Source organism: Bos javanicus, chromosome 4 (genome assembly GCF_032452875.1).
Source record: "Bos javanicus breed banteng chromosome 4, ARS-OSU_banteng_1.0, whole genome shotgun sequence".
NCBI lineage: Eukaryota > Metazoa > Chordata > Mammalia > Artiodactyla > Bovidae > Bos > Bos javanicus.
Genome location: NC_083871.1, coordinates 96,807,096 through 96,824,315, shown reverse-complemented (window position 1 = coordinate 96,824,315; position 17,220 = coordinate 96,807,096). Strand labels below are relative to the sequence as shown.

General features: G+C 48.1%; 1 protein-coding gene across 1 annotated transcript in view; it reads left to right on the top strand.

The window, feature by feature from the left end:
* Positions 1-17,220, top strand: part of PLXNA4 (plexin A4) — a 482,931-nt gene that overhangs the window by 27,274 nt on the left and 438,437 nt on the right. The gene's annotated exons all lie outside the window — the stretch shown is intronic.

Genomic DNA, 17,220 nt, shown 5'->3' with positions numbered 1-17,220 from the left:
TCTCATAATGTACTCTGCATATAAGTTAAATAAGCAGGGTGACAATATACAGCCTTGATGTACTCCTTTTCCTATTTGGAACCAGTCTGTTGTTCTATGTCCAGTTCAGTTGGAGGGCTGCAGTTGCTGATGACTCTGACATCCTTTGTTTACTGATATGGCAGGCAATATTCCATTTATCACTGATATTGGGGATGGGGCTCAGGCACTGAATTGATTTTGTACTGAAGGGTGTGACTCTTGAAATTAATCTCCAGGGAAACAAAAACCCAGGTTTCTTTAGCTCAGAGTTTTCGAGCCCAGAGGGGTGTGTTTCCAGGTGGAGGAAATTCACTGAGGGTATCAGTGCTAACCTGAGCCCCAAGGAGGTGGGTGGGTTTGCAGGTAATCAGATCACCACTTCAGCTGGAAACCTCATACCTGCAAAAAATTTCCTCTTTTCACCTTCCTGAGCCTTCCTGGTCTGAGGTGCACTACAGGAAATTGAGGGCTGATGAAGGGCAGGGTTTGTCCCAGTACCACCCCTAAAGCTGTCTCAAGCCCTCCAGACCCTTGGCCTCCCAGCACCCCATCTCTGGGGGCAGAGGTACTTCCAGCTACTCTTTATGGACCAGGAGTTTGGAAGGGAGGCAAGAGGAACAGAGAACCTCCAACAAATAACTCCCATCGTGGCTTCTAGTTTAGAGCAAGTGTTTGCTAAGGATGAAATCAACCCTCCTAGCTTGTTATTTTTCAATATTTTAAATTAGGGTCTAGGAATCAGGTCTTTAGCACTGAGGTTCTGGGTAAAAACTTTGCCAGCTGTGATCTGGACAGGATCTCTGAATGGCTTTTCCAGCCCCAATTAACATCCACCCTGCCAGTCCCATTAACTCTCACCAGGAGCTTTCCTGTTAAAGGGAGGCGGCATGCAGGCACTCAGCTTTACACACACCCTCCACTTGGGCTGCATCTCAGTTGCATGTGGGACATTGATTTTACACTTTGCTCCTCAGCAAACCTGCTAATAAGATCCTTTTTCCTCCTCCTCCCTCCCTCCAACCTCCTTCAACCTGGCCCGACTCCTGGTCAGGCCTTGATTACATGTCTCATTGATTCCATTCAGCTATTTATTAATACACTAATTAGTATGTTCGTTTAAAGGAGAATGACATCGCCTTTTAAAAATAAATGTACAGAGGTGCAGGTTAATGGAAATTTCTGTTTATTTAACATTGACGTCTGGTGTGAAGAGGATTAGTTTTGGATGTTAAAAGGACACAAGGGTTTTTTCTGGGGCTTAAATCACTTGTGCTGACAGTCTTTGAAAGGTGACACCTAGAGTCATATTGCATTTTGCTTGGGAGATCAGAGGCTCTCTCCACTACTCGAATAGGGAAACTGGAGGGTGTCCGAGAGGGTGTGGGGCTGTCTGTGCTCCATCTCTCACAGGAGACTGGTTGTGTATGAGGGTGGCTGGCACATCCTCATTCACTATGGTGAATCACACTTACTGCTCTGCCTGTAGGGCTGTCTGGAATTTTGTAATTCAAGGTCAGTGAATGGACGGCCATTGCTTTTCTAGGATAAGCTTGCTCTGTTTGTTCTTGAGTTGCTCATGAATGGTGTATTAGTCAGCATCGGTGATTTCTGTAACAAACAGCACCAAAGATCAGTGGGTTTGCACATTGCCATCCAATATTGGTTCATATGTTATGGGGGGATTTTGCTCTGTGTAGTCATTGATGTGAGATCTTCCTTGGTGGCTCAGATGGTAAAGAATCTGCCTGCGAAGTGGGAGACCTGGGTTCAATCCCTGGGTTGGAAAGATCCCCTGGAAGAGGGCATGGCAACCCACTCCAGTTTTCTTGCCTGGAGAGTCTCCATGGACAAAGGAGCCTGGTGGGCCACAGTCCATGGGGTCGCAAAGAGTCGGACACGGCTGAGCGACTTTCACTTTCTAGCTTTTAATGCTAGATTGGGAATTTACCAGAAAGCACCAAAGAATTCTTGGTGTTTGGTGAGAACTCCCAAACTTTGAGTCAGAACAGGTGTTTCTGGGATGGGTGGTGGAACAGAACCCAGACTGCCTGGCGTGCGTTCAGCCACAGGCTCGTCCACTGCTGGCAGTTTCGTCTGTTTCCAGCCTGTCCCCCGTTTTCTGGACTCTACCCGCCAAGCAAAACCCCCAAAGGTAGACAAAATGATGGGACATTACAAAAACAAATAAAAACCTCCCTGGAGCTTGAAATGGCCCTAGGCTCATTGGCTTATCATAAAATCCTTTGGCAGTCATCTTGAAGTTAGAATTACACTGTACTCTGAATTAATTTTGCATTAGACTTTAATTTGATGAAAGACCAGGGCTACCCGAGCCTAGGACTCCACTTCCTACTCTGACAAGGAAGCGCTGTTCAACGCCCGGGGCTCTCCAGACCCCTCCCAAACCCCACCGGATTTGGGACGTGGCATTCCTAGAAACTCTTTTGAGCCTTTCCAAAGCGAGGCTTTGTCTGTCTTCACGCTCTCCCCATCCGCGATCCTGGAGCGAAGCCATCAATTCAAAGGGCTCTGTTTGGCTGGGTGTTTTCTTTGGTTTCACGTTTTGTTCGACAGCATTAGATGCGCTCACGCTCAGACTCCCTGGGGCCCGTGTGTGCGTCAGTGACGGCTTTCTGTCCTAATTTGGTCCGGGTGATCTGGGGATCTGGACTTGTGGTTGCAGAGAGAGGTGCTCTCTGGTTTCTTCTCACCCCCAGAGCTCAGCTGTAAGCTGAGGCAGGGGCTGAAATACAGAGCAGCCCGAAGAACAGAAATCCAGGCAACTAACATACTCTCTTGTCTTCACCTCTGATTTGTTGTTCTCGATGGGTGTTTGTGGAATCCTGGTGGCTTTCACCCCTTCCCTGTCTTCTCTGTGGGTTGGGAATGCCTGTCCTTTGGTCCTTCTGCATAGTAGATACAAATCGGAAATCCCGTAACAAACAGCCCCAAAGATCAGTGGGTTTGCACATTGCCATCCAATATTGGTTCATATGGGGGGATTTTGCTCTGTGTAGTCATCGATGTGAGATCAATGACTCACATCATCAGGCAAGCCTGGGAGGAGGCCTATATATAGCTCCCAGGCTCTCCTCTGACCTTGCCCTCAATGGTGCCTGCACGCCTACAGGAGGGCCCTGACATAGGAGTTGAAGGAACTCTGTTGGCGTGGAGGGGATGTTTGTTCAGTGATGTTCAGAGATCCAGGAGCAAGCAGAGATGTAGATGTGGGAGGGGTGAAGGAAGAAACGTGCTGCAGGCTTGAAGGTAAAGACTCGGGTCAGATGCAGGTGAAGTTCAATCTCCCCACTTCCTAGCCTGGGCAAGGTACTTAACCCTCCACTTCTTCATCTGTTGCATGGAATCCCGATCATTTCCTTACAGAGTTAAGTGAGGTGATGCATGTAAAGTGCTCGGCCCTGTGCCAGGCCCAGAGCAGGCATTGTCAAAGAATGTGGCCTCATATCTCTTCCTTTTGGAAAGGATTTTCAGTTTTAAATGATCTCTGTGAACTGGAATTGGGGGAAATACCACTGTGGAACTAACCTGATGTAATTCAGAGTATTCTTTCAAGAGAGGAAGTATTTGAAAAATAAATGTATCTCTTAGGCCACTTGTAAGGAATTGGCATACTTTGGGAATCTCCTGCCTTGAATAGTAGAACCAGCTAGGCTGGTTTGATATTTGACCTGCATGTTTTCATTTTGTGAATCTCAGGGTTGACCCCATGGTTCCCAAGCCCTGCTTATTTTAAGATTCACCTAAGAAAATTTGAAAAATTGTAGATACCCTGGCTTCATCCCAGGCTGATGTAATCAGAGCCTCTGAGGGTGTTGGGAGTGGGGGGTTGAGGATGGAGAACCTTCTGGAAAGGGTTTCAAGGAGGATCTGATGATCAGTCAGTTTAGGAAACCTGAAGCAAGATCACTGTCTTTGGAGTGCAGGGCATAGGAGGAAGACATGTGTTCCTTCTCCCCGCTGCCCACCTCTGCTGAGCTTAAAAAGCTCAAAGCTCAGCACTCAAAGAGATATCAGTGTCTGTCAGCTTCTGTTCCTGAATCTAGATGAGTGTCTGAGTTACCCGTGGCCCTTTAGGGGTGATGATGCTATAATCTGAAGATAAGTTTATGAATGACTTCCGCTGGCATTGGGCTTTCACTTGGGTGTTTGCATCTGACATATGCATTGGATAACTTTCTCTTTCAGGTCCTACATCCAGCAGTGTAGCATGGTGAACCCACTAGGGCTGATAGAAGGGGGAGGGGGGAAGATCAAGACCACTTCAAGCAAACCCATGTCAGTGTGATGTCCTTTTCCCTCCCTCTCTCTTATCTTCAGATTCTCCCCAGCTATGGCCCCAAGGAGGTGTGAGGGGAAGAGGGAGAGAAGCACCAGATTGGGTGTGAGGGTGGGTGTCCCGCCTTGACCCTTCCTCGCTTCCCCTTCATTGTTCTGTTCGGCCCCATTGACCAGGGCTCCTGCTAGAGCCAAGGCAACAGCTCTCTGCTGATCCTCCCAAGGAAGATGCTTCTGAAGGGTTTTCCTGATGTCTGTAAGAGCCACTGCAAGGAGCACAGACTCTAGGAAATACACTGGGTGATTTTGTTTCCGTTTCTTTTCTGCTTCTCAAGGATGGGTTTCAGATGTTGTGAGGGACCATATTTCAGAGTCATGCCAGCTTTATTCCTCTTATAGACTCTGGGAACTCAAGGGAAGGACCTTGGAGCCTGGAATCTGTGAATTTCCAAGAATCCTGATGGCTTCCAGCAGGTCAGTGAGGACCTCAGTGAGGCAGAGAGCGCTCCAAGCCAGGAGGGCACGCCTCTGTGATGGGAGCTGTAGATCTGCCCCTGACCTGACGGCGGGGACATGAGACCACATCCCCTTGAGGGGTCTTGAAAACATGGTCTTCCTTCTCTTCCCTGGGAGGAACCAGAAGGTTTCACTCTAGTAGACTAGGCAGCCACTGGCTCCTTTTGCTTCTGTGGGCTGATTAAGATGGGAAACGGAGGGTCTTGCTAGGTGTGGCTGAGAAACAGTCTCAAGTTTGTTGTTGTTGAGTTGCCAAGTTGTATCTGATTCTTTGAGACCCCATGGACCGCAGCACACCAGGCCTCGCTGTCCCTCACTGCTTCTCAGAGTTTGCCCAAGTTCATGTCCATTGAATTGTTGATGCCATCCAACCATCTCATCCTCTGTCACCCTCTTCTCTTTCTTCCCTCAATCTTTCCCAGCATCAGGGTCTTTTCCAGTGAGTCGACTGTCTGCATCAGGTGGCCAAAGTATTGGAGCTTCAGCATCAGTCCTTCCAATGAGTATTTAGGGTTGATTTCCTTTAGGATTGACTGGTTTGATCGCCTTGCTGTTCAAGGGACTCTCAAGAGTCTTCTTCACCACCACAGTTTGAAAGTGTCAATTCTTTGGAACTCAGCCTTCCTTATGGTCCAACTCTCACATCCAGATCCTGAAGTTTAGCAGTTCTTAAATTGATCCTAAACCAGTGGTTCTCAATGGTGACTATTAAGTGGAAACCCATGAGCCGAAGCACACTTGTGTTTCATTTAGGTACATGGAATATTTCCCCATGGCCAAAATTTAATGATCAAGAGATTGCATGTAAAATGTGGTTTTTACACATCTGTAGAAATACAGGCATATCTGAGAACATGGAGCCGTTCTTCTTACATGGAAATCGCAGAGTTGGCTAGAGGCCACTTCCCAGAGGACGTGTTCTCCAGCTTGCAAAGCTGCATGCTCTCTGCTCAGCTTGCTGTGTTCTCTGTGCTATTTGCCTTCCTTGCCTGGGCCCAGGGTTGTCACTTGATTTTGGGAGCCCTGCCTCCTGGTGTCATAAGGGGCACCTAAAGATCTATTATCTAGAAGGCTGCTTCCTGCACCCTCAGAGGTTCTGATCCCATGAGTGCAATTCTGCTCCAAGAAACTACACTTGGAGAAAAACCGTCCTAGAGTTCAAGGCACAGTTTCCTATGAGGGCGAGTGTGTGACCACAGAGAGGTCCAGGCAAATCCCACCAAGGAGAGCAGGCCTCAGGTCTCTCCATCAGCTCAGCGTTAGAAGTTGATGTGAAGGCATCTCGTTCCTTTTTCTCCTCTGGAGCCAGGGGTCTCGGTGGGGACACAGCAGCTGTCACACAGCTGAGCTCTGCTTTTGCACCTGTTGGTGGAACGTGAAATGCTGCCTTCTTGGTGGCTCTGCTTAGTGAACAGAACTTGCCTCGCTAAGCTTTCCAGGAGAAATAGAAAAGCCACTCGTTCCTCTACTCACTGTTCAAAGTGGAAGCCCTGCTCTAGGGCCTGGATGGCTGGACAGGGATTTCTGAAGAAACGGAGAGGTGAAGCCTGAATGCAGCCCAGCTTGGGCCAGAAGCAAGCAGGGGACGGTTGAACCACACGTAGAGATTCCCTACTTCCTTCACTGGTCAGGGGCTTCTGAGGAAACTGTAAACTCTGCCTAGGGTAGATGGATGAAAATGAAGAGAATTCAGACTTCTTCTGGGCCCAGAGATGGGAGGAGCTAGGAGAATAAGCCGGAATAACCAGAATAATGATGAAGCTCTCTAATGCATGGCCCCCTCCTGGATGCTATAATTTTTTGAGGTGCTGGAAGCATCCATTCCCACATATCTGCCTTCAAACTTTTTCTTTGCAGTGCTGCCCTTGTTTTGTTTTGTTTTTTTTGCTTCTGGTTACTCTTTATTTTGGGCTTCCCAGGTGGTGCTGGTGGTAAAGAACTGCTTGCCAGTGCAGGAGACACAAGAGACGAAGGTTTGATCCCTGGGTCGGGAAGATCCCCTGGAGGAGGGCATAGCAACCCACTCTAGTATTCTTGCCTGGAGAATCCCTTGGACAGAGGAGCCTGGAAGGCCAAAATCCATAGGGTCGCAAAGAGCTGGTCATGACTGAAGCGACTTAGTATGCATGCACACCCTTATTTTGGCTTCCCAGGTGGATTAGTGGTAAAGAACCTGCCAGCCAGTGCAGGAGCCACAGGAGACACCAGTTTGATCCCTGAGTTGGGAAGATACCCTGGAGTAAGAAATGGCCACTGACTCCGGTATTCTTGCCTGGGAAATCCTATGGACAGAGGAGCCTGGTGTACTACAGTCCATGGGATTGCAAAAGAGTCAGACATGACTTAGTGACTAACCAACCAACCTTTATTTTATTGTCACTTTAACTTGAGTATAATTGGTTTACAATGTTGTGTTAGTTTCTGCTAGACAACAAAGTAAACCAGTCATGTGCATGCATATGTTCCCTCTCTCTTGAGCCTCCCACCCCCAATCCCATTCCTCTAGCTCATCACAGAGCACCGAGCTGAGTTCCCTCTACTATGTATCAGATTCCCACTAGCTCTCTACACATGGTAGTGTGTATATATTAGTCCTAATCTCCCAGTTTGTCCCACCCTTCCCTGTCCCACCCCCCCAACCCTGCTGCACCCACATGTCCATTCTCTACATCTGTGTCCTTATGCTTGCCCTGGAACTACGTTCATCTGTTGCTCTCTATTCCAGAGATCAGCATTGGGAGTAGGCAAGGTACAATTCCGTAGCTGGAGGACAGGGCCCCTGGTCCTTGGGTGGTGGCCAGAGCGTCACAGAGGGACACCGTGGCTTAGTTCTGGCTCAGGCATGTGCACCCTCTGGAGTGCCTTGTCCATTGGGGACAGTTGTTAAAGCCACTGTTGCCCTAGCTGGTATTGACTGGAGTTATCAGAGATGATTGGTCACTCAGCACTAGTCAGTTTCCAGGGTTGGTGGGTTACTGGTGGTCCTCTTCTCATGTCCCACCTTAGCTGTGAATAGACAAAGTTACTCCATCAGTCAGCAGGAATATACCTGGCTACCTCCTGCTGGGTGCTTACCCGCAGGTGCTGGTAGCTGTGCAGTGGATGGTGTCAGCCCTCAGCCTTGCAGGTTCCCCACCCTAGCAACACTCTTGACTTTTCTTAGCCTCTTCTCTCCTGTTACACTTCTTAACACCTTCATCCCAACTTAACCTTATCCTCACCTTCTTTCTTTTCCTGCAAAAAACACAGGAAAGTCATGTAGCCCTCCCTTTCTCAGGAGTCTGGAAATCCAACTGCTATTTTTCTTTTTTATGGAATGAGTGCTTTGAGAGGCAAAAAGAATACATTTGCAGGGATAGGGGGAGCCTCCTTGGGATGATGTAATGAAAGAGTTAGAAAAACATTGTGTCAATCCATTGCCTGGCTCTCAGATGGCAAAATATTTAAGAATTATTTGGAAAGACATGACGCCTGGCTTGCTTTCCTCCTCCCTGGAATCTCAGTTCAACAATTCTGGCATTTATGGAGTATCTCCTATAAGCTAGGTGTGGTGCCAGAGCCTGGGGTTCAGTGGCGAATCAGCCAGTAGGACCCTGCCCTCAGGGAACTGATGATCCATTCCTGGGACACCTTTACACAGGCCACACTCTGCCTCCATCGGTTTTCCAACCTTCTAGCACTCCCATGGCTTCCCTGATGGCTCAGTAGTTAAAGAATCTACCTGCAATGCAGGAGACTCAGGTTCAATCCTCAGGTTGGGAAGACCTCCTGGAGGAGGAAGTGGAACCCACTCCAGTGTTCTTGCCTGAAAAATTCCATGGACAGAGGAACCTGGCAGGCTACAGTCAGTGGGGTTGCACAGAGTTGGACACGATGGAGTGACTCTGCGCAGGTAGCGTAACTACAATCTAACTTTCACTCGGTTAAATGTAAGCTGCTTGCAGGAGCCGAAGACCTGATTGCGAGGTGGGTTCCTTTGCGGAGAATTAGTGGGAATTTTTTGAGCCCAGAGGATATTGGGAGAGAAAGTACATTTGCTTTCTGCAGATCCCATTGGTTTGGTGCAGACAATTAGTAAGAAAGTCAGGGGCAGACAGGTTCTGTACGCTTGGTGAGCTTTGCCTGATGTGGCCATCATGTTCTCTTCTGTCTGTAGCACGAGTTCAGCTCAGATCGATGCCAAGCCTGGTAATTTATTTATGAAATTATATAGCCCTTCCCAAAGTAACATTTTACTTTTATTTTATTTCATCTCCCAGATCCCTACCATGAAAGCAGAAGTTATTTCCTCACAGGTGGCTACCTTTTGACATTCATATAAATGGAAGGGAGGAAGGGGAAAAATATCTGTAGTACATGGCAGATGTGTAGGCCAAGGAAGACGTGATGATAGTTTAAAGGTTTAAATTTCTTTGGGATTGAGTCTCTAGCTGGAAACCTGGGAGCTCAGCCCTAGTGGACACTTTCTGTGGCTCAGGGGAACCAGTGATGGCGGTCCTAGGAGTCTCCGAGGACCAACTATCACACATAGTGATGGGTCCACACCTCTTGCCCTCTGTGGATTTAAAATCCATTTCTATGCTCTCTGTTTTCTATGGAACTTCCTGGCTTGTGTTCTGATCTCCCAGGATATCTGGTTATTAACAAAGTGCCCTGAGAGCTTTCTCCTTGCCCTGGACAAGCATTGTGCAGTCAGCTACCATCACTTAGAGAATCTCTGAAATCACAAAATAGGGTGACCTCCCTCTCGCCACAGGCTGGTCCTTCCTGCCTGATCACGTGCTATGCTGGATGCTTTCTAGTGGCAGGTTCTGTATTTTAAGCCTGAATTTCTCCCTCCCTGGCAGTTTTCTCGATTGGAGAGTAGTGCCATCACTAACTTCAAAAATGTATCTCCCCATATCTAGAAAAAGTACTAAAATTCTTCATGGTGATGACATTCCCCATTTGGAAAAGGCAATGGCACCCCACTCCAGTACTCTTGCCTGGAAAATCCCATGGACGGAGGAGCCTGGTAGACCGCAGTCCATGGGGTTGCTAAGAGTCGGACACAACTGAGCAACTTCACTTTCACTTTTCACTTTCATGCATTGGAGAAGGAAATGGCAACCCACTCCAGTGTTCTTGCCTGGAGAATCCCAGGGACGGGGGAGCCTGGTGGGCTGCCATCTCTGGGGTTGCACAGAGTTGGACATGACTGAAGTGACTTAGCAGCAGCAGCAAAGCTTCATGAGACTAGTAGAAACCTTCTGGAAACATATGTGCTTGACTGCACGTATTCTCCCTTCCCCAAAATCACATGTATACTGACCTTTCCCCCTCCCTGCCTCTTTGGAGCAGTTTCTCAGAGCTATATGAGGTGCTGTCTTCTGAGCTTCAGTCCTTATTTTGCTCTAGATAAAACTTAACTGAAACACACACACAAAAACCAAAACCAAAAAACCCGACAGCACACTAGAAACTATAAAGAATATATAGTAGATTTGAAACCAAAAAGATATTCCAGAACTGAAAAGTGTAGCAACTGAAATTAATAACTCAGTGGATGGACTTTTAAATGCTTTAGACACAGCTGAAGAGATAATTAATGAAGTGGGGAACAGGGCAAGAGAAACTATCCAAAATGGGAGGTAAAAAGGTACAGAAAAGGCAGGTAAGGGACATCGTGGGCACATTGAAAAGGTCTTACCTAATTGATTGGATTTCTGCAAAGAAAGAGAGAGAATGGGGAAGAAGTAGCATTTGAAGAAGTAATGGTTGTGGATTTTCCATCAGCCATCAAAAACAGATTCTAGGAGATCTACAAACTCCAAGCAGGATGAATAAAAAGAAATCTACATCCAGACATGTCATAATGCACATGTAGAATGTTGAAGACATATTGTATTGTTTATGATTTCCCAGGCAAGCCCCCTGTATCCTGTACCTTTGCATATACTGTTCCTTGCTTCTTCATCTTTGTCTCCTCAAGCTTTATCTGATAATATTCCTGTTCTTACCACCCACTAGATTTACAATTAAAATTATAAAAATTTGTAACGTCACCAGTGTCAATTCTATTTCCTTGATGACTGCTCTCATTATGGAACACTGAGTTAGTTCCAGGCATTGTTTGGGTACTCATGATACACGATCCCATTTGATTCTCCTAAAACTCACCAGGGATTTCTACACAGGAACGACCACCCAGTCCTCCTCTGAACCTGAAGCATTTTACCGATCTTATACCACTTACACTCTTCTCCCTGAACGTCTGTAATTTCTAAGCCCATCTCATCCGGGGGAGGACCCTTTTTCTTCTTTTTCTGTCTCACTCTGTGCCTTGCACCTAGCTTTGCATACGCACGGCAAGTGCCCATTTACTTGCTGAGTGAGACTTGCGTGTGGTTTGTCCCCAGAATGCCTTAAGTGCCTGTGGATCTGTTAAAAGTCTGAGCAGATGCACCAATGGAAGCTGTGAGCCCGTCTCCACACCTTATCATCTCTGCCTGCCTCAGCGGCTGCCGTTCACACGTTAAATTGAAAGCAGCGACCGATGCTCTATTTAAAGTGTCCTCGAAAATGGTACTCAAGTGTGTAACACAGCTATTTCACTGATGTGGGCAAAGTATTTATGGAGAGGTTGTTTTTCCTTTGGATAGGAGGGTTTGTAACCAGAAGCCATTATAGAACACCTATGTGGATGTCAAAAGGAAAACAATGAAAAAAACCCCCAAACTCCTCTGCTTGTTACCTCCATCTCTATCAAGACATCATCTCCCTGGTTATTTTCTGCATCAAGTTGTGTCTCTTCCATCAGTATCCGAAGATCGCAAAATGTGACCTGGGGCCAATAAAGTTGAAGCAGGGATTGTCCAGAGCAGAAAGAATAATTGCAGTGTTTGCCATTAGCATTCCAGCTCTGGTTCTCTCTGGATTTGTTCACCACCTGGCTTGACAGCTTAATGGTTTGCAAGGGAAGAAACGTTTTAGCACAGTTGGTCTCTACCCCTTGCGGGGAGGAGTAACTGGTGAAAGCACTGGGTAAAGTCTCTGGGGGAAGGAAGGGGGCGGTGTTTGGGAAAAGAGGTGTTAAGTTAGGGGCAGCGGCCCACTTCATCAGGGTCACATGCCGTCCCTGCTTCCGGCAAACTGGTGACTTGTATGCACTGTTGCCACCACCCTTTCCCTCCTCCACCCTCTGTCTGGGCACCTGTTCACGGGGCATCCTTTGAAGTAAACTTTATTGATTCTACCGATTCAGTCCACTGCTCACACTTTTGACATCCAGGATATTTTACTTTCAGAACAATATTCACATTCTCTTCCTTTTCTCTCCTTCTCCCTTTCTTGAGCATGTGTACTCAGTCATGTCTGACTCTTTGCCACCCCATGGTTTGTAGCCCACCAGCTGTCTCTGTCCAGGGGATTTCCCAGGCAAGAACACTAGAGTGGGTTGCCATGTCCTTCCACAGGAGATCTTCCCGACCCAGGAATCGAACCTGCGTCTCCTGCATTGGCAGGTGGACTCCTTACCACTGAGCCACCTGGGAAGCCCTCTCCCTTTCTTAGCAGCACATAGTAAACAGCACAAAAATTTTAAGACAAGTCCCTTCATACCCTCTAGTCTCTGCACTCGGCGTCTGTTTCCAGTACAAGCTTCTGGAGAATCCTCAATACCACAGAGCTGGACAGCATTTTCCTGGGTTCTGGAGGCAGAGGCTCACGTAGGTTTGGTGGGAAGCTTTAATCATTGCATGTTCAAGGGAAAACAAAATATTGAGGGTAAAACCCAGTCCTCACCATACCCGATGTGGGCGTTTTGGGGATGCCAGCAGGAATCCTGTCCCCTGAAACTTCAGTCCTTCACTGCAATGACTGTGATTGCATTGCCAGGTTCTCCAGGCAGCCTCTGACACAGAGTTCTGCTCTGTGTAGCTCTGAACCTCTGGTGCAGCCTATGTTTCTTGATGGAGGTGTCACTGGGCCTTTTGGTCAGTACAGTTCTTCATTATGCATGACCAACTTCCAAAATACAGGGTGAGCATCCCCCACTGGGGGCTAAAAACCAGGGGCTCTTGGTCAACCGAAAAAGCCTCCATACATTTCTGGATGCCCGTGGTGGAGCACTCCAGACTGAGAACTTCTGCAAGCCTGAGAAAAAGAAAAGCATGGTTTACACTCTTCCTGCACGTGACTCCTGTTCCTCTTTTGTTATCTTGGACAGAGAAATGACCTTGAACAAATCACATCAAAAACTCTCTGAGCCCTCAGGGTCCGTCCTTGTTGAATAGTGATCATAGTAAAACCTATGTCTTAGGTTCAGGAGGAAGATTAACATTAATGAATGTTTGTGAATGTTTACAATGTGCTAGGCAATTTGCTAAGCATGTTACATGGAGGATCCCATGTAATCTTTGTAACCAACCACCCAAAGAAGTGGGTCCCATTATTATTCCCATTTCACAGATGATGAAACTATTTTTAGTCCCATCTTACGGATGCCAAGACTCAAGATTATTTAGCCACATGGGCTATAAGTTCAGTCAGTGGCTCTCAAACTTCAGAATCTCCTGGAGGGCTTGTGAACATCACAAGTGGTAGGGACCCACCACTAGAGTTTCTAATTCAGTAGGTTTGGGATGGGCCCAAGAAATTGCTGGGGCTGCTGCGCTGGGTACCACGTGTTGAGAACCACTGATTTAAGTGTGAGAACCACTGACTTAAGTCTTCCAGTTTATTACTTCCAGCAATTTACCATGTATTGTAAGCTCTGAGAAGGCAAGTGGAGAGTATGTCCCTTACCCGCTTGTACACATCACACACACACATATCCACACATCAAGCGATTCTGTATGTTTGATGTGGCCTTCTAAGGGCTCAGCCCCTGAGGCAGGGGACAGAGTGTCACTTGGGTTGTCTTCACTGTCAGTCTGCTGAGGCTCAACGTGTCCCTGAGCTCTAGATGTAGGGGCAGGGTCCTGAGAAGTCCTAGTGAGGTCCATTAATAGGAGAGAGAAGGGGAAGGTAGGTGATGGGGGTGGCAGCGGCCACAGGGCTACAGGCAAGGGCTGGGAGCTTGGAAAGTCCTCTAGGATGTGTTACTACAGATCCTGAGACTTGTTCTCAGGATACTTCATTTCTATTGTGCCTGAGTTTTCTGGGACTATTGGGTTTTGTTCTCCTCTCCTGACACTGTCAACCTGTGCACACAGGAAACAGGGGAAGGGATTTTCCTCCTTCCATGCTTAAGCCAGGCTGTCAAGAGGGAAGCTGCATCTCTCGATGGCTGTTCATGATGGTGACCAAGTGAGGGGAACCCAAAGAGAGGTGGACATGGAACAGGACAGCTGCCAGCAGCATCCAGGCCTGCTTGGTCCAGGTGCCCTCCCCACCCAGAGATCCTTCCAATAATAATATTATAACCACCGCTCATAGCTGCTGATTGCTTACTGTGTGCCAGGGCTCAGACTGAGCACTTTATAGTAGTTGTGGGTTTGGGGCCTATTTTCAACTCTGTTTTATGGATAAAGAAAGTAAGTTTGGAGATCCAAAAATTTGCTCAGGTTTGCATAATGAGCAAGCAACAGAGTAAGACCTAGGGCCCAGGCTTTGCCTGAGGTAAAGCCCATACCCTTAACCCTTTCACACCAAAGTTCATTAAAGCCTTGGCATTTTCTCTGTCTCAATTAGGGAAGACTTCACTCACTGCAGGAGGACCTTACCCAGGGGCTTCCCAGGTGGCTCAGTGGTAGAGAATCTGCCTGCAACGCAGGAGACATGGGTTGGATCCCTGCGTAGGGAAGATCCCCTGGAGGAGGAAATGGCAACCTACTCTGGTTTCTTGCCTGGGAAGTCCCATGGACAGAGGAGCCTGATGGGCTACATACAGTCCATTGGGTCACAAAGACTTGAACACGACTTAGCGGCTGAACAGCAGCAACTCCTTACCTAGAAGCAGGTACTCTCTAAGTCTCGTGGAGCTGATGAGGCCCCAGGCTTCAGACCAGGTTCTGCCCGTGAACCTGAGCTGGTCCTCCAACTCCATGGGCCTGAGTGTCTGCCCTTTGTGAGCGGAGGACCCCTCTCCTCTGTTGCAGGGCTGCTGTGTGGATGGCTGATACACCCAGGCTGCTGGGAAGAAAGGTGGTGATGGTGTCCTCTATCCATAGCTGTGCAGGGGCTGTCCCCCGCAAGGGGCTGGCTCTCTTGGTGGTCACATGGCACCCACACACCTGCCTCCTTCTCTGTGTGTGTAACTGCACCAGGAGAGCTGGAGAAGGGATGTGAGTAGGGATGAGACTGATGTCTTTTCTAGGAGGAATTGAAATGCAAGCAGGTCTAGGGTCAGGGCGGATTCAGCGATGCTCTACATCCTGCAGAGGAGTTGCTGTGTGCTGGGGGATTTTCCCGTCTGCTGATTTGATAAACGATCCAGGGCTGGGTGTCCAGGCCGAGCATGTGGGTTGCGGTGGCCCCCGCTGCCCGCGCACCGCCCCATGAAATTGACAAGAGAGCTCCTGGCTTGAAAAGGGCTTGATCCAGATAAACACTTTTTTTTTTTTTTTTTTAACCTACCAGTCTTATCAGAGGTTTCCCTGTCACTGTGGACTTGACACCTCACTCTCAGAGGGCCTTGGGGCTCCTTTTCTTTCTTCCTGCATGTGCCTCCCTCCTCCTTTCCCCGCCCCCCGGCACAGCCCGAGCTGAAGACGGTGCTGCAGGGAATGACCCCTGCGCTGTGCTGAGACACATGACTCTCGGTCCAGGTCCTGGCCTTCTGTTTCAGGCTGTCTATCCCGACCTGGGGAATCTCGGCGAAAGTCCTTAAAAAGGGTCTTAACTTTCTTTCTTTCTTTTAAAATTTATTTAATTATTTTATTAATTCTTTTTTTTTTCTGGGCTAGGTCTTTGTTGCGGCGCGCAGGCCTGCTATAGTTGTGGTGAGTGGGTTTCTCATTGTGGAGGCTTCTTTTTGAGGACAACAAACTCTAGGGCACGTCCGGGCTTCAGGAGTCATGGCACAGAGGCTTAGTCCCCCTGGAGCATGTGGAATCTTCCCGGACCAGGGATTGAAACCGTGTCGCCTACACTGGCAGGCGGATTCCCAGCCACTGGACCACCAGGGGAGTCCTTAACTTTCTTGAAATGGTATTTTGGGTGCTGAAAATAACCTCATTCAGGGCGATAGTGGACTTGAAGGATTAAGACCTCTTCGAAAAAGGCTGTTTTTATTATTATTGGCTCAAAAGAACCGCACTATCTTCTCACTGGATTAAATTACCATAAAAGCTATCACAGGCTGAGTGCTTAGTAGGTGCTAGATGCTGCTAAGTGCTTCTTTCAGCATCACTTGGTCCACTCCCCTGCTTCTGTGCACAGCATCCCTGCCAACTGGACACTCAGCTCCTGCCTCAGCCTGTCTGGGGTGGCCATGTCTGAGCCTGTCTGGCATGGCCGGACTGGTCTCCTGGACTCAGAGAGGATCGAAATCTCTCTGCCTCATGACCCCCACTCACAGGCTCTATCTCTGCTCCTTGGAGTCATCCAGAAAGGTTAGTCTCCCCTCCCAGTAGCCCCCAGCTTCAGCCGAAACATCCCCAGCCCCATCCTCCGTAGCTGCTTGTTTTTCCTTTCATTTTTAAGCAGCTTGATACCTCTGAGAGTATGGTCAACTTAGTAACTCTTCTGTGCAAGAGGCAGAGTCTGAGACAGAGTTGGAACTCCACAGTTCACTCTCAAAAAATATGCTTTTTTTTTTTTTAAGGAAAAAAATACCCTTCGCATGAATATCTCTCCCCCCAACTTCTTACAGTTAGGGCCTCTGAATAGTCAAAGTCATTCATCTCTGTAGCGTGGCTTCTCACTGAGGGGAGGGCTTTTGAGTTCTGCTCCTGCCGCCACTGCTGCTGGATGGACAGGGCAGCTCCTTGAAGTGGCTCTGTGATTGCAGCCTTCCAGCCTCTCTCAGCAGCTGCCTCCTGTTGGGTTCTCTGGGCTGATTTGCCCAAGGACTGGCTGCCTAGTTAGTCTCCAGGTGTCTGGAGCCCCAGCGAAGCAGCCTATACTGGGCAGACTGCCTTGGAGGAGAAGACTAGATGTGCCAAGTGGGGGCTCTGCATGAGCTGAAGGAACCTGGAAGCCTGCATCTTCTTTCTTCTGCTCTATTCACTTTCTGGCTCCTTTGGTGGAGACCTGACTGTGGCCGAGGGGTGTTTGGTCTTTCCCCTATATGATCTATAGCTTCTCCCCAGGCCTGGAGCAAAAGTCAGGATTGGGATAAAATGACAAGGATTAGTCTTTCATGGGGGATGAAAAAAGAGACTAAGCTTCCTGGGAGAGCAATATAACCCAAGAATGATGGAAATAATCATGGCGAACACTGATGTGATGGCTGTGGGTGCCCAG